Genomic DNA, 23422 nt, shown 5'->3' with positions numbered 1-23422 from the left:
AGATTAATATCAGTCAGTCACAAATGGAATCACTGACTCATACAATTACCTCGGTATAAAAATTTGTGGGGATATGAAAGGGTGTGATAACATTGTCTTTGTCGTAAGTGAAGTAGGTGGCAGATTGCGATTCACTGACAGATTACCGGCAAAATGCAATCAATTTACAAAGGTGACTGTTCACAAAACAGTCGTACGATTCATTTTAGAATACTGTTCATCAGAGTGGGTGTGCGGCCCATACCGAAGTGAAATAACAGGGGACGCTTAACGTACATGAAGAAGACTGGCATGACTAGTCACAGGTTTGTTCTAGGGGAGAGTGTCACGAATAGGTTGAAAAACTTGAACTACCAGACAGGCGGAAGTTGATACCAATTATCCCCCTCAAACCTACTTAAAAAGTTTCGAGAACCAGTATTAAGTGAACAATCCAGAGTTATATTTTAGCCCACTACGAATCGCTCTCGTAGGGAGGACTGCGAAGACAGGCTTATGAGGCGTAACGCCGTATAACGATCCTGCCTTGGAGACGGTTAAGTGGGAGATGTGTCTCAGAGCTGGATAGTGACTGATGGTGACGCGAGACTGGACGCGCACGTAGTTTATGTATCGGCCGATAGAGGACTAAATTGGATTGGGGACTGATGTAGTTTCGATTGTGCCCACTAGAGTGCACTAAAGTAATAGAATGTTTTTCATAAACTGTTCTAGTATTTTTATAAAGTGTTATTATGTCTTTTTGTGTAGGTAAAATGTTATAAATGTGTTTTAGCAGTATGAATGATGCGTGAGTGTGGTTTAAGGTTAATATGAAGATAATTGTTTAACGAGTTATATGGCTCTGAGCACTATGGGACTTAACATCGATGGTCATCAGTCCCCTAGAACTTAGAACTACTTAAACCTAACTAACCTAAGGACATCACACAACACCCAGTAACGACTTATGTAGTGGGATTTATTGTGGGAACATTTCGAAGAAGTATGGATGTGGACAAAGGGGATTTTTGTAGAATAGATTTGTAAAGTAAGTTTATGGTAAAGGGAAAGTTAATTCAGGTATAAATAACAATAGTAAATAACTTTATGCATAAACAAAACTTCAGCATATTAGATAATTACGTCGGTAAAAAGTGCAATCGTTAGGTTTACTATTTTGCGATTGATTATTGATGAAAAGCGCGGACTGACGCGGAAGAATGTTGTTTTGCTATTGGCTGTTGAGTAAACTGACCAATGGTAAAGCAATATTCTTCGTGCGCCGTTCTCTGTTGGTAGAGAAGACTTAGTGTATTCTAGAGAGGAGTCGGAGCCTAGCCATGAAACAATTCGGACGTGTGTAGTAGTAGTTCCGATGGAAATGACAAGTTGCCGGATCTAGCAGTGTTTCATACATCAAAAGTGTGGTAAAGTGACGGCATAATTATTCCGATGGGTGTGTAGAAATTTCGGAATTTTTAAGTGAATTTTGTGACGAGAAAAGACATATATTCCGCGTGGCGTATTGAGCAGGTCGGTCGCTAAAAACTGTGACTGCATTAGGTACCGACAGACTTAATATTTGGCGAGCATTCTCAACCAAAAACAATAGTATTTTTGTAGCTATTACGTTTTCGGGAAATACAACACCATAAACCTGCTAACGTGAGTGAAAGGTATAGCGAGTGACTGCGTTAAGACCAGCACGGGCTTAGCAGTGATACTTGTTCACTTAAGTTTCAGAATATATTAATTAAGGAAAAAATTTCCAACCTTTCATTTCGTGTGAAAACTTTCTCCTGAAACGTAGATTAGTGACTTTAATTGCAGCCTGGTTCACGTCAAAGTACAGTAGGTTTCGCTCGGCTTCCCTACTGATGATATGCTGCAACAATGTTCACAGGTAGGTGCAGGTTCGTCATAAAGGGACCGAAGGAACCGCGCCGCCGCAATTAGACTATTCACGGTGCGCGGAATAGCATTTGAGCAACCGTTTCCCCGCGCTGCATAAGCGTTTGCAACATAGGTAAAACCCCAACGATGAAGAACACAGTGGTTTGCAGAGTATGTATGTTGATGCTTCTTTAACACGACGCGCATGCGCGTCCACTCTCATACACATACGCTTAGAGTTCGCCCCTCCTCTGAGCGCCCCCCCCCCCCCCGCCACACTTTCCACTACCACCCTTCCTCCTTCCACAAACACACACACACACACACACACACACACACTCACACTCTTTTTCCAGATGCTCGACAGATGCAAACATAGTAGCAGAAAAATAAGTTCACCCTTAGTACAACGTCTGATATAAGCTTACGTTGGTGAAAGTGTTTCAGGAGATCTAGCTAGCAGTTTGCCACAGAATTGCTGTGTGGTTCACCAGGACGCATGTACTGTACTCACTTTGCTGCCCCCGGCGCCGCCGCCCCCGGAGGTGGGCACGGCGTTCATGTCGCGAGCCGGGCGCTGCTGCCGACGCGACGCCGGGGCGTCCAGGCGCTGGGGTTGCCCGCACCAGACGCCAGCAGAAGCCGCCACGGCGCGCCGCGCAGCCACCAGCTGGCCGTCCGCGCATGCGCAGTTCAACTTGCAGCCACGCGGCTTTCTTACAATGTCAGTCAACCACCAAAGTAGTTTCCGTTTGTTCAGGGGGGTAGCACGTCAAACGGGCCGACTTGGAGCAGGAGTGTCACCATAGGGCATTTTAATTTCTACTGTCTATACTTTTACAAATAAATTCATAAAACTTTGTCATCATGACCAGGAAGGATTGAGGACTCACACTCATCGCAGTGGAAGTTAAAAAACGTAGCAAAATACCTTTTTTTTACATGTGAAATTTCATCATTTTTTCACTTATTACTGGCTGCATTTGTTGCTGTAGGTACACTTCTCTTCCTAAGTAACAGAGATTCTTCGATGAATTTTTCATAGCATACAAACAGTAGTTACAGGTCTATGAAACTCTAGAATCTTCCAAATCTATTAAAAAACCGTGGAAAAAATTGAGATATTTAACTATAAAACTTGAATTTTTTCTGGACATGAAGTTTAAAATGTAACAGTTCATTCATTTTTTCATAAATTAAATAACTTCTAGAGTTTCATACACCTGTAACTATGGTCTGTATGCTGTGCAAAAGTCATCGAAGAATTTCTCTCACTTAGGAAGAAAAGTGTACCTATAGCAACAAATGCAGCCAGTAGTAAGTGAAAAAATGATGAATTTCACATGTAAAAAATGTGTTTTTTACGTTTTTGAGCTTCCACTGCTATGAGTATGAATCATGAATCCTTCCTGGTCATGCTGTTAAAGTTTTATGAATTTATTTGTAAAAGCATAGACAGTGGAAATTAAAATGTCCTGTGGTGCCTCTCCTGCTCCAAGTCGGCCCGTTTGACGTCGTACCCCCCTTAAACAGAACAGAGGCTCTCTCAGCTGCGCTTAACTGTTTTAATTTATTCGTGATTGACTTTGAAGCAACTGCAGCTTCATCTCCAGTCATTTCATCACTGTTACCGATGTGTTGTACCCCAGGATTATTTAGTGTAATAATTATGTTGCTTATGCTTTTTAAAGAACATCATATTCGCCGTTGATTGTACAACTTACTTATGTCACAACTGCAATTTCGGTCTTTGGTCCATTTTCAAGTGGTACTGCAAAAGATTTTGCTTCAGCTTATGGCAGATTTTCAAATCCGTGTATATATGCCATCGTAAAAAATAAGCATTTTCACAATGTTAATACGCTTCACATAAATCGCTACAAATAAATGTTCTGACGCACTGTTTGAGTCAGAGGTAATTTCGCGCCAGCGGCCTTTGTTTTCACGTGAACAGTGTTTTGAACACTGTTTTGTAGCGATTTTTGTGAGGGATATTAATATTCTACAATGGCTTATTTTTGACAATGATATCTACGTTTGTTGGAGGATTTTAAAATCTGACATGTGCTAAAGTATCACTTGAAAATGGCCCAACAGCCGAAAGTGGAATGGTGAAATAAATAATGCCGACCGCTGTGACCGAGCGCTTCTAGGCGCTTAAGTCGGGGACCGCGCTGCTGCTACGGTCGCAGGTTCGAATCCTGCCTCGGGCATGGATGTGTGTGACGTCCTTAGGTTAGTTAGGTTTATGTAGTTCTAAGTCAAGGGATCTTATGACCTCAGATTCTAACAACCCTACCACAACAAAGGTCAAAAATTAATTATGATTGTTGTGCTACTCACGCTGCTAAATATTGCATTTTCGGGCAACAACAAAGTTATATTATGTGGCAGGTATCATTAGAGTACAGTTAACAAAGTCATTTCTTGAAATAATGGATGAACTAGGCACTCATCTTTTCGTGTTTCCCGCGCTGGTCTCGTTGTGAACTCATGGCTCAATCGTCGAAAATCTAAGTAGTGATGATTCCAAGCTCGTATGCCTAGAGGTGTTATTCTGCGATATTCAAAAGTTTTATAGATGTGTTTCATGAACCATTCTTGAAGATTAAACTTTTGCAAGTTAGGACAATGGTGATGTAAAAAAGTAATCAGCACTCTGAATTTAAGTTACACTTCTGTTTTATTACTTTTGTTGCAATATCACGTAACTCGTTCCAAAACATCACTTCACAATATAAAACATACTTGAAAATATCTTCCTCACTGTTCAAGTTCACATTTCATAAACTGACTACAATTTGCGTCTTTTTAACATGACGACCAAAGCTTGACTCTCTAATAACCGCTTACGCGCCCAAAAATCAGAGTTACAAGTACGTCAAAGATCATAGTGACAAAAAAAAGAATATACATAAGAATAATATCATTGCAATATATACATATCGATGTATCGAAGTACCTCTACATTAATGAAATCAGATCTGAATGTTGTCACAGAAATATGTTAACTATTTTACAGAAACACAGTAGAATATTGCTGGTATCGAGAGGTTGAGGTGAGGTGCCGTAATGGTTACGTAATTCAAGTACCATTACAAGATGTTAAGTCCCATAGTGCTTTGAGCCATTTGAATCATTTGAAATAAATAATGTACGCAGTCAACAGTGAATATGATGTCCTTTAGAAAGTTCTATTTGTAAACCCCGACCATGAGAATTTAATCAGTTGTGTTGTTTATAGGTATCACACTAGAGCATGCTGTGATACATTAAGAGCATAACATGACGGGTTCCAAGACGCTTGTAAACGCGTGGAATGTAGTTGACGGTTGGAACGGGCGGTTTTTCACGTAGAAAGAGGGGTACGAGGGAACTTAAAAACTGTTACCCATTGTTTAGGCAGACCAAGCATCTTTTGTTGACTGCTGAACTACACTTCATAATGTCACAGACACATGACACTATTTTTCGATATAGTGACAAAGTTTCTGTAAAAAAAACGGTCGTGACGTGCTACCAAGCTTTCAATTTTTCCACGATGGGAATCCGCTCTTTGGCATTGGAGAGCCGCTGTGAGAACGTCCTCATCGTTGCAAAATTCGCGATTGCTGCGAATCAGATCCTCCATCGCCATCCATGTCGATATTGATGGTTATCTCTCCCGGTCAGCATCATTCACGTGTGTGCGGACTTGTTCGCACCATTTCACTACGGTTGGACATTATGTTGCGTTTGGTCCATAAGCCGCCGTAACTTCATGATGATTCTCTGTGTAATATAGTCGTCTTGTCTACAAGAATCGTACTGCCTTACGAACTTCATTTTTGGAGTACATTACCAATTCCCGCGTCATTTCATTCGCACACTGCGATGTACCTGTTAGCTGTGCCGTAGCACCTAGATCACATACTCTCTCCTCACAACGAGCCACTCTTGTTGCGCGGTGGTATTAGCGCGGGACGAATCTGTAACTCACTCGTAAGTGTGCCAGATAAGTGCGCAGTTGACCGCCTTTAGTAGACATCTTACATAGCTTGAAACAAGAGTCTGTAGAATTTCTTTATAAATTACGGTTGTCAAACCAACTGAGGCACTTAGGAGAAGAAACGTTAGAGCATATGTACCGAGGAATTAAAAAATGCATCTATGAACCAGCATTTGAAGCACTGGGCAGCAAGAAGAAGAAAGAAAGCAGTGCCCATTATGGTGGACTCAAGGCACTGAAGAAAAATTGAACCTAAAAAAGATATTCCAAAATAACTGGTTGAGAACCAGGACAAATATGCTTGAGCTTTGTATGTTAGAATGAACAGAGAAGTAATAAAGGACATCTACAAATGGAAAAATGAAACCTGGGAGGATAAATGCGAACATGTCGATCGATCGTGAGGTTTACAGAAGTGGCGGCAGCATGGAAAATCATTGCAGGGCTCAACAAAGATGTAAAAGAAAGAGCAGACCTGCCGGTAACATGTCTGGTAGAGTGGGAGGAGCATTTTAAAGACATGTTAACACAAGAAAGGACAGGCTACTGAGAAATAATGTGGAAGATATAAGAGAACCAAGAGGGGAACGGGTAGAAGAACCGCGTCTGCTATCCAGCATGGGAACCTACCGCTCGCCGGCCGGTGTGGCCGAGCGGTTCTAGGCGCGTCAGTCTGGAACCGCGTGACCGCTAAGGTCGCAGGTTCTAGGGGCCTGATGATCTCATAGTGCTCCCATAGTGCTCAGAGCCATTTGAACCATTTTTGAACCTACCGCTCCCTCCTTACTCCACACGTACTGCAGCACTGATACATTCACTTCACGTATGTCAAATAGCAAAACTGGAAATATGGTAAAACGCGCTCTTATCTGCAAACAACCTGTGTAGCACACAGATTGTCATAAGAGACACGTTCTTCCGGTTGTCGACTAACTGATTTCTAGCACTAAGCAGAGCTTTGTGATATCGCCATCAAGGATTCAGACATTTAAAGATATTGCACCAGATATATATCCTCTGAACACTATGGGACTTAACATCTATGGCCATCAGTCCCCTAGAACTTAGAACTACTTAAACCTAACTAACCTAAGGACATCACACAACACCCAGTCATCACGAGGCAGAGAAAATCCCTGACCCCGCCGGGAATCGAACCCGGGAACCCGGGAGCGGGAAGCGAGAACGCTACCGCTACCGCGGACTACTAAGCTTCAAATTTCCCCACTACTACTAGGGTGAACATCCTCAACTGCAGCAACAAAAAACTTCTCGAATCTTCGGAAGCGAGAAATGACTTAACTTTCACTGTGTATAGTCCCCTGAATACAGTTGCCTGTCACAAGCAATCCAGCTTCCAGGACCAGGGAAGCCTTTGCCGAAGTCAGTGAAAATTGTCAATCATCAGTAAAAGTTAGAGATTGTTCCAGGGAAATGGAAGTCCGTTAGTTAGGGAAAAGTATAAAATGGTGCTTGATCTTGACCAAATTAGAAATTTTTTTAAAATTCCACAGGGTGACAATTCTAAAACAGTAGGAATGGATCCCACAATGTTCAACGTTTTACATTTGCCCTAGTTACCTCAACAAATGTTGAGAATTGATTTCGTCAGATGAAACAGTGTATCACCACTGATAGGAGACCATCATAACTCTAGAAAATTTAAAAAAGCGTTTGGTTCTAATGTGCAACCAATAAGCCGTTAAGGCGTTGTAAGTATAACTAGTATTTTGTTTAAAAACTCAAAGTTACTTTAAAAATATAATACAACACGAACAAAATTGTGCTGGTTGTGTGATTGTCTTAATAGACAAGCTAATAAATAAGTAGGCACTATTTAAAGCTTTTCTATATTGGCTTTAATTGCCTACTTTCTTTATTATCGCACGAACGCCAAAATGGCAAATACTGAGATAAGTGACCGCAAGATACAAAGTAAACTATAATCCCTCAACAGAGGAAAGGTGACTGTACCTGATGGCACCTATACGTTTCTACACAAAATAAGAAGAAAAAAAAGTGCTCCCTTACTAGTAGCAGTGTGTGGCAGATCGACAGAAGAACGCTGTTTTCCGAGTGACTACGATAAGTCACAGGTCATTCCCATTTCCTAGAAGGGTCGTCCAATAGATGCACCCAAACTACAGGCCTATAAGGCTGACGACAATCTTCTGCAGAAATATTGAACACATTCTACGCTCACTTATTATATTTCTAGAGACCGAAAATAACCTCTTAGGATTTAACTTGGATTCCGCAAGCAACTGACGTGTGAAACCATGCTCCCTCTGGTCGTCCATGAACCTCAGAAGGCATCAGATACTTCCGCCCACGTTGATGCCGTGTTCCTTGTCTTCTCAAAGGTGCTCTATACAGTTCTGCCTTTTCGTCTAATGAGCAAAATGCGAGAGCATGAATATCAGAAGAGCTTTGTGTCCATGGCAAACAAATTACAGCATTTCCTTCTTAACGGAGATAAATCTTTAGAAGTAAAAGTAATTTCTGGTGTTCTCAGTTGATTGTTACAGTACCATTACACTTCATAAAATATATGAAAGATCTAGTGGATAACGCTGAACGATCCATGAGGCACTTTGTGGATGATGCTGTTGTACAGAAGGAAATCGAAAGCTCTAAAATTGCAATGAAATGAAGGATAATCTGCAAGGGATTGACACCTGGTGCAGCGATTGGCGGTTGACCAACACAAACAAATGTAACGTACTGCGTATAAATGGGCTGAAAATAGCCTGGACTGATGAATGGCAGTACGCATTGATACATGCTGGTGGCAGGCTCCAAGCACATCAGATCTACATCTACATGGATACTCTGCAAATCACATTTAAGTGCCTGGCAGAGGGTTCATCGAACCACCTCCACAATTTCTATTATTCCAATCTCGTATAGCGCACGGAAAGAATGAACACCTATATCTTTCCGTACGAGCTGTGATTTCCCTTATTTTATCGTGGTGATCGTTCCTCCCTATGTAGGTCGGTGTCAACAAAATATTTTCGCATTCGGAGGAGACAGTTGGTGATTGGAATTTCGTGAGAATATCTCGTCGCGACGAAAAACGCCTTTCTTTTAATGATTTCCAGCTCAAATCCTGTATAATTTCTGTGACACTCTCTCCCATTTTACACGATAATACAAAACGTGCTGCCTTTCTTTGAAATTTTTCCATGTACTCCGTCAGTTCTATCTGGTAAGGTTCCCACACCGCGCAGCTGTATTCTGAAAGAGGACGGACAAGCGTAGTGTAGGCAGTCTCCTTAGTAGGTCTGTTACATTTTCTAAGTGTCCTGCCAATAAAACGCAGTCTTTGGTTAACCTTCCTCACAACATTTTCTGTGTTCCTTCCAATTTAAGTTGTTCGTAATTGTAATACCTAGGTATTTATTTGAATTTAGATTAGACTGATTTATCGTGTAACCGAAATTTAACAAGTTGCTTTTAGCTCACGCTTTTCGTTATTTAGGGTCAACAGCCACTTTTCGCACCATTCCGATATTTCTTCTAAATCGTTTTGCAGTTTGTTTTGATCTTCTGATGACTTTATTAGTCGATAAACGACAGCGTCATCTGCAAACAACCGAAAACGGCTGCCCAGATTGTCTCCCAAATCGTTTATATAGATAAGGAACAGCAAAGGGCCTATAACACTACCTTGGGGAAAGCCAGAAATCACATAATAAATTACGTGATCCCATTTTCCACAGTTCATGCAGATGGTGGGGGTTTTCTCACATGAGGAATCCAAAGGGAGTACGAATATTTCGTCCATTTGAATTTCCGGGAGAGGACTAACAAGCGGAAGGTGACCATGAGAAAAAGACTAAATAATCAATGAAGGATAACGTTTTCTGAGTCAGGATGTGGAATGCCAGAAGTTTGAACGTGGTAAGAAAGCTAGAAAGACTGAAAAGGGAAATGCTAAAGCTCAGTCTAGATGTCGTGGAGGCCAGTGAAATGAAATGGAAAGAAGACAAGGATTTCGGGTCAGATGAGTATAGGGTAATACCAACAGCAGCAGAAAATGGTATAACGGGAGTAGGGTTCGTTATAAATAGAAAGCTCCGGCAGAAAGTGAGTTACTGTGAACAGATCAATGGTAAGCTTGTTACCAGGGCCGACAGCAAATCATCAACGACAACCATAGTTCAGGTATACATGCCGAAGCCTCAAGCCCAGATGAAGAGACAGAGAAAATGTCTGAGGATACTGAACGGGTAATTCAACAGGTAAAGGGAGATGAACATCTAAGATTCATGAGGGATTGGAATGCGGTTGTAAGGGAAGGAGTAGAAGAAAGGATTACGGGAGAATATGGGCTTAGTAGTAGGAATGAGAGACGAGGAAGACTAATCGAGTTCTGCAATCCATTTCGGCCCGTAATAGCGAACACTCTGTTCCAGAATATTATGAGGAGAGGTATTTGTGGAAAAGACCGAGAGATACGGAAAGATTTCAGTTCGATTGCATCACGGCCAGCCAGAGATTCTGAAACCAGATACTGGGTTTAAGGCGTATTTAGGAGCAGATACGGACTCAGATCGCAAATAGTAGTGATGAGGAGTAGGCTGAAGTTGAAGAGATTTGTCAGGAAGCATCAGTATGCAATGAAATGGAATAAGCAAATACTAACGAGTGAAGAGATACGCCTGAGGTTCTCTGAGGCTATAGATAATGCGACAGTGGATAGCACAGTAGGCCAGTTGAAGAGGAATGGACATGTCTAAAAAGGGCAATCAAGAAGTTGGAAAGAGAAACATTGGTACAAGAAGGAAGATAACTGCGAAGAAACCATGGATAACAGAAGAAATACACTATGTGATCAAAAGTATCCGGACTCCCAAAAACATACCTTTTTCATATTAGGTGCACTGTGCTGCCACATACTGCCAGGTACTCCATATCAGCGACCTCAGTAGTCGTTAGACATCGCGAGAGTCCAGAATGGCGCGCTCCGCAGAACTTAACGTACTTCGAACGTGATCAGGTGATTGGGTGTCACTCGTGTCATACATCTGCACGCGAGATTTAATCACTCGTAAACAACCCTAGGTCCACTGTTTCCGATGTGATAGTGAAGTGGAAACGTGAAAGGACACGTACGGCACAAAAGGGTACAGGCCGACCTCGTCTGTTGACTGACAGAGGCCGCTGACAGTTTAAGAGGGTCGTAATGTGTAATAGGCAAACATCTATTCAGACCATCATACAGGAATTCCTAATTGCATCAGGATCCAGTGCAACTACTACGAAAATGTGTTCAATGTATCAGCTTGCCGATATGTCATCAGACTTTCGAAAAACATCATCTACACAATTCCTAAGATTGCAAGAGCCGACAAGTGCAAGAACTACCGCACAGTCAGTATCCAAGATGCTGATAAGCGTAATATATAGAAGAGTGGATAAGAAAACTGAGGCTGTGTTAGACGACGATCGGTTTGACTTTAGAAAAGGTGAAAGCATCAGAGACGGAATTCTGACGTTACGGTTGATAATGGAAGCAAGGCTGAAGAAAAGTCAAGTCACGTTCATAGGACTTGTAGACCTGGATAAAGCGTTCGATAATGTAAAATGGTGCAATATGTTCGAAATTCTGAGGAAAATACGGGTAAGATATTGGGAAAGACGAGTAATATACAATATGTGCAAGAGCCAAGAGGGAACAATAGGAGTGGAAGACCAAAAACGAAACCGGTCGGATTAAAAAGGTATAAGACAGGTATGTAGTCTTTCGCCACCACTGTCCAATCTATACATCGAAGAAGCAATGACAAACATGAAAGAAAGGATCAAGAGTGGAATTAAAGCTAAAGGAGAAAGGATATCGATAATAAGACCGCTGATGACACGTTTGTCCTCAGTGGAAGCGAAAGGAAATTACAGGATTTACTGAATGGAATTAAGATCCTAGTGAGTACAGAGTATGGATAGACAGTAAATCGAAGAAAGACGAAAGTAATGAGAAGCAGCAGTAATGAGGACAGCGAGAAGCTTAACATCAGAATTGGTGATCACGAAGTAAATGAAGTTAAGGAATTCTGGTACTTAGGAGCAAAATAAACCGTGACGGATGGAGCAAGAAGGATACAAAAACCATACTAGCTCTGGTAGAAGGGTATGCCTGGCTAAGTCTACTAGTAGCAAACATATACCTTAATTTGAGGAAGAAATTTTTGAGAATGTATGTTTGAAGCACGGCATTATACGGCAATGAAGCATGGAATGTGGGAAACCCGGAAAAGAAGAGAATGGGAGCATTTGAGATGTGGTACTACAGAAGAATGTTTAAAATTAGGTGGACTGATAAGGTAAGGAATGACGAGGTTCTCTGAAGAATGGACGACGAAAGGAATATATGAATAACATTGATAAGAAGAAGGGGCAGAATGGTCCGAAATCTCGAAATTACCTTTTCATCTATCGATTTCGTCCGTCAGCAACAGTTAGAGGTCTGTGTGCTGGGAAGCTCTGAATCCAATGGCAAATTTGATCCATCAGTGTGGGACAGTATCGAATGCTTCTCTTAAGCCAAACAACTAGGCGTAAACTAGGCTCCTATGCCTACTACGCTCTTGAGTTCAAGGACAAACAGAGCGAACTAAGAGTATTTGGACAAGATTTCCGCATAAGCAATCCCTGTTGATTTTTATAGAGGAAATTTTCGTTGTCCAAAAACGTCGTACTGCACATGATACAGCTTCCATTACTCTGATAGAGTTGCACGTTGGCGATGTATGCCTACAATCATGTGCATTTTTCCGACGACCCTGCTCGATAACGGGATCGGTGTGCGCCTTTTTCCTAATCGCTTGATACTCTAACCTGCCTCCTTGCTCTTTTGACTACAGTATTCTTAGTATTAAAGCTTTACAAACTTCTGCAAAACTTCACTTTGATTATGTTCGCGTAATAGATGTAAATTAGAATAAGGAAGTGCAGGAAGGAAATCAAAGTTAATGGTTTGTAGTTAACTTTCAGTGCTCGTGAGCAGACGGATGAAATGTTAGTTGGTTCACAGTTTAGTGGTAAGCCTTCTTCTTGCGAGAAGAGGTCGGGTTTTATTTTTAAAATATGTAGTTCGAAGTTATATAGGCACTGTAGACTACTGGATATTCACATCAGTTTTTAAACTGACATTACGAATTACACTTCTACTCAACAACTCCGCTCCACACTTCACAGCCAAGTGACCAACTATACGAAAACTTGCATAGCAATTCACAGATGCGGTAGCTACATATCGATTTTTTTTTAAGTCTAGAGAAACTTACATATGATTAGGCGCTCATTTAAAAAATTTTCTTTTTAATTATTTTCCAAAATAAACCTCAGAAGTATTAAATACAGTCATAATTTAAAGATCAATGACTTCAAATGCAATTATAATTTCGAAATACATCTAAAATATAAAAATAATTATGTTATGATATACTTTACGTAAAATTATGTTTATAAATATATAAGACCATTTCAGATATATTGCCAAAACATAGACTACTATTGGATCATGTTGTAAATTTATGTATGGTATTCTGCAATACGTGGCAGAAGAAGGTGCACTTACCAGCTCCATTACAGTACTCTTCGTGTCCACAGAGACCTACGATAAACTGTTGGTAAGAGAGCATCGTATAATCTCTGTAGACTGCCACAGCCATCCTATCCGGTTCAGAGATCTTTCCACTATTGTGCGATTTCACTTGATTCCCTATTTATGGACCACTTGTCTGCTATTCCAGCGCTCTACATCCACATCTAAATACTTACTCGGCAAGCCACCGCAGGTGCGTGGCAGGCGCTACCCCGTACCACTACTAGTCATTTCCTTTTCTGTTCCACTCGCGAATAGAACGACGGAGAAATGACTGTCTATATGCCTCCGTATGAGCCCTAATTTCTCGTCTGTCTTCGTGGTCGTTACGCGGAATGTATGTTGGCGGCAGTAGAATCTTTTTGCAGTCAGCTTCAAATGCCGGTTTTCTAAATTTCCGCAATAGTGTTCCTCGAAAGGAACTTCGCCTTCCTTCCAGGCATTCCCAAAGCGTCTTCGTAACACTCAGGTGTTGTTCGAATCTACCGGTAACAAATCTAGCAGCCCGCCTCCGAATGGTTTCCATGTCTTCCTTTAATCTTACCTGACACGTATCTCAAACACGCGAGCAGTACTCGAGAGCAGATCGCACTAGTGCCCTCTATGTGGTCTCCTTTACAGATGAACCAGGCTTTTTCAAAATTCTGCCAAAAAAGCGAAGTCGACCATTCGTCTTCCCTACCACAATCCTCACATGCTCGTTCGATTTCATATCGCTTCCAACGTCACGTCCAGATATTTCAACGACGTGAGTGTGTCAAGACAGTACTAACGCTGTATCCAAACATTAAGGGTTTGTTTCTCCTGTTCATCCACATTAACTTATATTTTTCTACATTCAGAGCTAGCTGCCATTCATCACACCATCTACAAATTTGGTCTAACTCATCTTGTATCCTCCTACGGTCACTCAACTTAGATACCTTACCGTACACCACAGCGTCAGCAAACAACCGCAGATTGCTGCCCACCCTGTCCCTCAGACCATTTATATATATAAAGAATAATAACGGTCCTGACACTCTTCCCCGGGAGTACGCCTGACGATACCTTTGTCTATATGAACATTCGCCGTCGAGGACAACGTAATGGGTTCTGTTACTTAACGTGTCTTCGAGCCACTCACATATCTGGGAACCTATTCCATACGCTCGAGCCTTCGTTAACAGTCTACAATGGGGCACCGTGTCAAATGCTTTCCACAAATCTAGAAATACGGAATGTGCCTGTTGCACTTCATCCATAGTTCACAATATGTCACGTGAGAAAAGGGCAAGCTCAGTCTCGCACGAGCGTTGCTCTCTAAAATCACTCTAATTCGTGGACATAAGCTTCGCGGTGTCAAGAAAATTTATTGTATTCGAATTGAGGATATGTTCAAGGATTCTGCAACAAATCGATGTTGGGGATATCGGTCTGTAATTCTGCGGGTCCGTTCGTTTGCACTTCGTATATACAGAAGTCATCTACACTTTTTTCCAATCGCAATCGCTATAGATCCACGATAAAAGCAAGCTAGATAAGAGGCGTTCGTCTGATGACTGAAAGAAGCAACCGTGTTACAATCTTCGGTAATGAAACAATCTCGGAAGAAAGAATTAAGTATTTCGACATTCCCTGTCATCGTTCATTTCGGTGCCAGAGTAGTCATTGTGTGACCGTATAGATGGTTTGCTTCTACTTGCTGTCCAACGAAGTGCATCCTTGTTTTCCGGCTACAGGACCCAGCACATGACCCGTACTCTCAATTCCACAATCCACTACCCCACCACCCGAACTGTTTCAGAATTGTTTGAGGAACACTCCGAGATCATGGGGTGCCTGCGTGGCCTATCAACTATTGAGTGTACATGGGACACCATCGAGCGGAATGTCCAAGCCTTCGACCACATTTGCTGCCTAAGGTGTGTCGGCTCTTGAACCGAGGGCTCATCAAACTTAGGATTTCTCATGGGATCCACGCCACCACACTTCGCCATTATTATGAGTAGAAATTGGCTCAAGATAGTATCACAAAGGAATCTGTCTGAAAAGAAAATTCAAACCCTCTACCAAATTTTGCAATCAGCGAAAAAACACATACAAGGGTTGACCCGAAAGTAAGTTCCAATCGGTCGCGAAATGGACACCAGAGTGAAAACCCAATGAATGTTTGCACAGATGTGATAGGTACTGTCTTTAGTATGACCGTCGATGGCATCAAGACGCTCTTTTGAGTTGTGAGCGCACTGTGAGGGAGTAAAGGTACCTAGAACAACGATGTCTCCCGCCAAGTAGGAGGGCCCGCCTTAATGAATGCAGCCCACCTAACACAACTGCCACGCACTTCCTTCTTCATGGCAATTCTCAGCCACACTCTGCAGGGGCAGTGAAGACGCTCCTGCAGCCTTTTCGATGGGAAGTGTTCGATCACCCACAACACAGCTCTGATTGGCTCGTCCTGAGTATCATCTCTGTTCACATGAAACGCTGCATACGAAGACAACACTTGGGCGCAGGCTACGCGCTATAGACCAGCGTAGAGAATTATTGGAAAGAACACGCAGCTGCCTTCTACGACGATGGTGTTGGAAATTTGGTATAACGCTCCGACAAATGTCTAAGTCGGAGCAGCGACTATGTAGACAAGTATCTGGAAAATGTACCTAACTCTTGAAAATAAAATATCTCTGATTTTCACTGTGGTTTCCATTTAGCGACCGATCGGAACTTACTTTCTGGGCAACCCTCGTATTAGATAATGGCGGTTTTTAAATCAGGCACAAACACATTTTTAGAACAACCCTAAACACTTTCTCTGAATTTTTAACCTCTTAACATAGAGTATGCAAGTTTCTTTGTTATGACACAATTCATATGCAATCATTTTGGAAGGAGTGGACGCAATCTCATTATCTACAGTCGGAAAATCAACGCCTGTCATTTCAGTAGATTTGTGAAGAAAATGTTCAAAAAATGGTTCAAATGGCTCTGAGCACTATGGGACTTATCTGTGGTCATCAGTGCCCTAGAACTTAGAACTACTTAAACCTAACTAACCTAAGGACATCACACACATCCATGCCCGAGGCAGGATTCGAACCTGCGACCGTAGCAGTCGCGCGGTTCCGGACTGAGCGCCTAGAACCGCTAGACCACCGCAGCCGGCGAAGAAAATGTGAAGGAGGCTGACCCTGGCATTGATGAGCTCACAACAAGGCATGTGTAGAGTTTAACAACTTCTAAATAGTTAATAATGGGCCAGTGGGTTAAATAAAGGAAAGTAATGTGGCATTGTTAGCGTGAAGACGCCGAAAAGCCGTTCGGCTGCCTAAATAAAGTTCTCTTCTCCGCTACAATGCCCCTTTTGCACGGTTATATGGGAGCTGTGTCTTCAGTGTTTCTATCGAGTGTAAGTGACTGTAATAGATGTGTCTAAAGAGTGATGTCATGTCGGCGTTGCATGATGTCGCTGAAAACAATGGTGAACCGAAATATACACCTGGAGCTGTTGAGTATTCAAATTATTAATGACATTTACAAATAACTGATGTCTAGTATAAAAAAGTAACACAAAAATGTTGGTGAAGAGGATTTACACAAAAATGAATAACGACTAAACAAAAAGTAATGAAATTAAAGAATCTCATGAGACACAAACAGTGTCTTAAACGAGGTTTTAATTGAGCCAGTTTATCTCTAAACCGTAGGACATGGTCAGCAGTAACTACTTTACTATAATGATTTCTGAATCAGTAAATGTTGAGTCCTATAAAAGTAATCTTCTGGGGCAGGACATGTTTCGCAGCGATTCCTAATGACGAGAGGAGACGTACCTGCAGGCATCGTAGAATCGTTCCATTTTGCTGTCTGAATACCTGACGTTACCCGTTTACATGCTCATTCCATTCGGCAGGCGAAGGAAACAAATGCCTTCCTTTTATAAGCTCTACAGAGTTATACCGGTTTCCAAAGAATTCCAGAAGTTTATGCAGAGTTCTGTTACAAGGTGGCGACTATTTTCATCAATAAAACGAATTTTCATTTGAAACGAAACATTCCATTCCGATCATTTTTATTGAAAGTTGTTACACTGACTCAAGTCATCTTTAGAGAAAGCGAGCGTCTCATTAAAATTCACACACTACCCCTGCCAGTGTGTATCGCGAATAAAATAACTTTGGCAGATTGCAGTGACAGGGGAAGAGGGAGGTGGGGGGGGGGGGGCGGTGGTAGCGGTGCTGACGTGTAGCCAACCATACTAGACAACGCCCTGCGTGTGCCATGAACCTACAAGACAGGCAACACAGAGGGCACGTGACGCTCGAGAAAGAACTGTGATTGGCTGGTGGCTGGCCCCTGTATCTGAACTCTCTGAAACGCTGTCACAAAGTTATTCTAATAGAAGAATAGCGACAGGCAGCAGAGGCAGGGGTAACAGCTACCCACGCGGGAATGGGTGTTGAGAGTAGCAAGTGCCGATCGTAACGTACGCAGCAGCTTCAGCCTCATTAACGGCATGAATATAAACATATTTATAAACTTTCCCAATGTATAAACTCTAAACTCTGTGAAAGTCTGTCACAGTCATATAGAAATTGATAATAAACGCAATTTAGTAATGAAAGTGGGAATCATATTGTGGAACTGGTCACCCACGGGAGATTACGAAACAAACAAAGTTCAGTTCAAATTTATAATGATATCAATCTTACTTATTAATGCAGTGGAACAGTGGCCTCCATAGGTATCGGAGGTAGGACATAATGTACTCGAGTTCGGGTTTCCACAGTTGCAAACACATTCGACAGGTCGCCACTCGTACAGTGGCAAACCCAGTGCCCGTGTGAGACTTGGGCGCTATCTCAAAAGATTAACATTATGATTCAACGAATCATCCATAAGAACAGAATCACCTTCGCCGTTATTGTCGGACTCCCCTGAAAATACTTACCTTTCTTTGCATGTTAAATGCTGTCAATGTCACTGGAATTGTCCTCGGAACCATTAACTCATTCATTCACACAGTCATACGGATCTTGATGCTCACTACAAACATCTCACCTCAGAAAGTATTTTAGATTCGTTCATTTCCTTCCTTGAAAGCAGGACGAACCTCAAAACGAAATTTGAAATATCGAAATAGAATCGAAATGCTAAATAAACAAAAAGTTCATGAAATCAATCAAGTTTTATACAGTGAGTAATGGTGTGAACTTTTAATAGACGAAGTAGTTAAAATATATCATGGCTGATGGCATCTACAGAGAGAGTGTAGAGAACACGAGTTATCTCGACACTCGCCAGTAACGGATGGTGCCAGAAACACGAGTAAACTCAGGATACGTCTGCATTGTGTCAACTGAAATATTCAAATTTAGATACAATAGAGTTACAGACATTGGGTGCGAACGGGCGTTGATTGAAATCAATGGAGAAATTTGACAATTTGTGTCAGACAGGGATTCGAACCCGGGTCTCCTGCTTACTAGGCAGATGCTCTGGCCACTGAGCCATCCGGACACAGTGGTCATTGCGACTGCGCGGACTACCCTAGCACGCCTTCCTCCAGACCTCAAATTCTCGACTTTTCTCAACTTATCCACACACTACTAATGTAGTGCCCCACGCCCATGATTCAAATGAACAGAAACGACACAACACACACAAAATCGAAAAGGCCAATGCTCTCTTCAGTGCAGATGCACACCAGACTCGAATTCACAGAAATCGGCGAAATGCCGCAAGTAATGAGGATAACGGGAATGGGCACTCTATTAGTAGTGTGTGGATAAGTTGAGAATTTGCATCTGGCGGGTGGCGTGCTAGGGTAGTCCACGTAGTGGCGATGCCCGCCGTGTCCGCGTGGCTCAGTGGCCGTGCCGGCACGGTAGCTCAGCGTGTTCGGTCAGAGAGCTGGTTGGCCTCTGTAATAAAAAAACTGAGTGGAGGGATCAACAACGAACTTGAACGGATGTCATGTGACGTCCGCAAAGACCAAACACAGTGATCAACAACGATTCAAAACAAAACAAAAAATTGGCCAAAGCATCAGCCTAGTAAGTAGGAGACCCGGGTACGAGTCCCAACCCAGGCAAATTTTAAACTTTGCTCATTGATTTCAACCAATGCCCGTTGGCAGCCAGTGTCCGTAATTTTTTTATGTATTAATTCATAATAGTGTCTGTTCTTCTGGACATGTCCGGAAGAACAGACACCACGTATATAAGGCCAACGATGTCTTCAGTGCAGACGCACAATAGACTAGAACTCTTACGGGAATCGGTAAAATGCCACGAGTAATGATTATGGGCAACGGGCACTACATTAGCAGTGTGTGGGTAAGGTGAGAATTTGGATCTGACGGGAGCCGTTCTAGGATAGTTGCAATGACCACTGTGTCCATATGGCTCAGTGGTAGCCGGTACGGTAGCTCAGCGTGTTCGGTCAGAGGGTTATCTGCCCTCTGTAATAAAAAAAATAATAACAAAAACTGAGTGAACGGATCAACGATGCACTTGAACGGATGTCATAGGACGTACGCCTCGAACAAATGTAAAAAAAAAAGTGCCAAAGCATCTGCATAGCGAGAAGGAGACCTGGGTTCGAATCCTGGTCGGGAACAAATTTTGAACTTACGCCATTGATTTCAATCAATGTCCGTTTGCAGCCAATGTCTGTAATTCCTTCTTGTCTTAATTCATAGTGGCTGCAGGATCAAAATAATGTCTGTTCTTTCGGACATGTCTAAAGAACTGACGCCACATATATATATTAAAATTTAGACCGATCTGTCTTAAATATATGCGTCAGTACAGTAAGGCGACGAAATTTGCCTGACATTTTAGTGAATGTAGTAATGCCGTTTGCGTGTATCTTGCGATTGAGCATGAATACTGGACTACCTTCACCAACTGCAAGGCAGAATAAAGGTGTGCTGTATACAAAAGTGTTCTTTACTGCGGCAGAATACCCTTTTACTCGACCAAAGTCATTTTCATACTTAGTTTGAAAGTCGCAACAGTTCGCAGAACCACGAATTAGACACCATACAATAGTTGAAAAGAAACAGTCGAATGCTGCAGCCCTCACCGGTTGGTGTTGACAGGAACGTGAAATAATATTAGACTTCCCATCGTTCCGTACGTCGTTCGGTGACGTATCGGTGACATCGATTGACGGTGTGATAAGGAATCTTGTCAATAGGGTATATGACGAGGCTATTCAGTCTACAGATTTAAATAAAAGTTTTGTCCCTTCACCGATGAAACCTAACGCTAGGGAATGTAAAGATTACTTCTATTTGCCACACTCCAAAGGTCGTGTATGACCTTTACTAATAAGGGAAATGTGTGTCATCGAACTCTCAGAACTGCCCGAAAATGTTCTTAGAATATAAATTGCTCATCCCAGAAACAGCACTATGAGCCATGCGCATGCAAAACCGCTTGTTTTACCAGGAGAGATATTTGAGTGGTCACCTATTTAGGGTCTAAGAGAAGAACTATGGTAACTCGAAGAATCAAAACATTGATACGAGTATAGCAGAACCAAAAACACTCCTTATTTGAAGTCTTGACTTGTTGTTATACTTCCCTCTGCTTAAATTACATCTACATCTACATAGATACTCCGCAATCCACCATACGGTGCGTGGTGGAGGGTACCTCGTACCACAACTAGCATCTTCTATCCCTGTTCCACTCCCAAAAAGAACGATGGAAAAATGACTGCCTATATGCCTCTGTACGAGCCCTAATCTCTCTTATCTTATCTTTGTGGTCTTTCCGCGAAATGTAAGTTGGCGGCAGTAAAATTGTACTGCAGTCAGCCTCAAATGCTGGTTCTCTAAATTTCCTCAGTAGCGATTCACGAAAAGAACGCCTCCTTTCCTCCAGAGACTCCCACCCGAGTTCCTGAAGCATTTCCGTAACACTCGCGTGATGATCAAACCTACCAGTAACAAATATAGCAGCCCGCCTCTGAATTGCTTCTATGTCCTCCTTCAATCCGACCTGATAGGGATCCCAAACGCTTGAGCAGTACTCAAGAATAGGTCGTATTAGTGTTTTATAAGCGGTCTCCTTTACAGATGAACCACATCTTCCCAAAATTCTACCAATGAAGCGAAGACGACTATCCGCCTTCCCTACAACTGTCATTACATTCTTGTTCCACTTCATATCGCTCTGCGATGTTACGCCCAAATATTTAATCGACGTGACTGTGTCAAGCGCTAAACTACTAATGGAGTATTCAAACATTACGGGGTTGTTTTTCCTATTCATCTATATTAATTTACATTTATCTATATTTAGAGTTAGCTGCCATTCTTTACACCAATCACAAATCCTGTCCAAGTCATCTTTTATCCTCCTACAGTCACTCAACGACGACACCTTCCCGTACACCACAGCATCATCAGCAAACAGCCGCACATTGCTATCCACCCTATCCAAAAGATCACTTATGTACATAGAAAACAACAGCGGACCTACCACACTTCCCTGGGGCACTCCAGATGATACCCTCACCTCCGATGAACACTCACCATCGAGTACTCGTAATTAATTACGCTACTGAACAGAAATCTTTTTCTGCTGACCTGATAGTGTTCTGCAGCTATTCAGCCTTCAAAGTGCAAGTGTGGGATTTCAGTGAAGTGGTCAAAGCAAAGTGGAACAGAACCATATGCACATCTGGGTGAAGCCTCATTTTCACGCTCAGCACCACTCCTCCATTCAAGCAGTCCAGTACCAAACGCCACACTAATTACATTTTCAGATGATGACATTGGTATGTGAATGTTATACCAGCCCTTAGCCAAGCTTATTATACCACAGACTAGAAGTTAGATGTGTATATTGTTATGTACCACTTTCCTTTGACCACTTCATTGAAATCCCACACTTGCACCTTTAAGCTTTAAGACTGAACAGCTGCGCTACATTGTCAGGTAAGTAGAAAAAGTTTGTTATTTAGATACCGTATTTGTTCTAAGCAGAGGGATTTACATCAACATATCCATTAATATGATTTGCTTGAATCGTTGTCTAGCTATAGGAGAAAACAGCTTCCTAGACACCCTATATTAGACGAGTGGGCAGCACCCACAATTATCCCCTCCCACTCCTCTCTCCTCCCTCCCCCTCCCCCTCCTCCTCCCCCTCCTCCTCCCCTCCCCCTCCCCCTCCACCTCCCCCATCCCTCTATGCCAATTGCCTTACATATAAAGTAGACTGTTTTCCTATTTGTTGAGTCATATTAGGGCAGCCTCCATGGTTGCCAGATTTGCAACATTCTACTGAGTAATTTATTACCCAATTTACTATCTTGATCGTTATAATTTATTACCCAAAATGGCTGTCAGATGTTTTTCCAAGATAGCCTTATCTTCATTAGTATAATTCATAGCACAGCATAAGCACTCCGTCGTCAGGCCAGAAGTGGCCCATCGGGACCATCCGACCGCCGCGTCATCCTCAGTTGAAGATGCAGATAGGAGGGGCGTGTGGTCAGCACACCGCTCTCCCGGTTTTCTTTGACCGGAGCCGCTACTATTCGGTGGAGTAGCTCCTCAGTTGGCATCACGAGGCTGAGTGCACCCCGAAAAATGGCAACAGCTCATGGCGGCCCGGATGGTCACCCATCCAAGTGCCGGCCACGCCCGACAGCGCTTCGGTGATCTGACGGGAACCGGTGTATCCATAGCCCAGTATGGTTGCTACAATCCAAACGTGGCTGTCAAAGATAAGCCTGTCACTATGGTATTACAGCAGATATATCCCCAGCCTAAAAATAAAGAGAATTTTTTTAAAAAATTAAGTAAGATAGCATACATATTGCTTGTTCTATTTATTTAACATATTTAGGAACGTTTTTCTGGACATTCGTATAAACCTGAACTCCTCTCGAACAGGCCATGAAGACCCAATGGTACGGACCGGCCGCCGTGTCATCGTCAGCCC

General features: G+C 42.3%; 1 protein-coding gene and 1 non-coding gene across 2 annotated transcripts in view; both read right to left on the bottom strand.

Annotated features, from left to right (window-relative positions):
- The window catches only part of LOC126092476 (inactive dipeptidyl peptidase 10-like), a 623654-nt gene that overhangs the window by 475059 nt on the left and 125173 nt on the right, over positions 1 to 23422 (bottom strand). The gene's annotated exons all lie outside the window — the stretch shown is intronic.
- Trnat-agu (transfer RNA threonine (anticodon AGU)) lies at positions 18906 to 18978 on the bottom strand. The gene has a single exon. It is a non-coding gene; the product is annotated as a tRNA-Thr (tRNA).

Source organism: Schistocerca cancellata, chromosome 7 (assembly GCF_023864275.1).
Source record: "Schistocerca cancellata isolate TAMUIC-IGC-003103 chromosome 7, iqSchCanc2.1, whole genome shotgun sequence".
NCBI lineage: Eukaryota > Metazoa > Arthropoda > Insecta > Orthoptera > Acrididae > Schistocerca > Schistocerca cancellata.
Note: the sequence above shows the minus strand (reverse complement) of the source record. Positions and strands in the feature narration are given on the sequence as shown.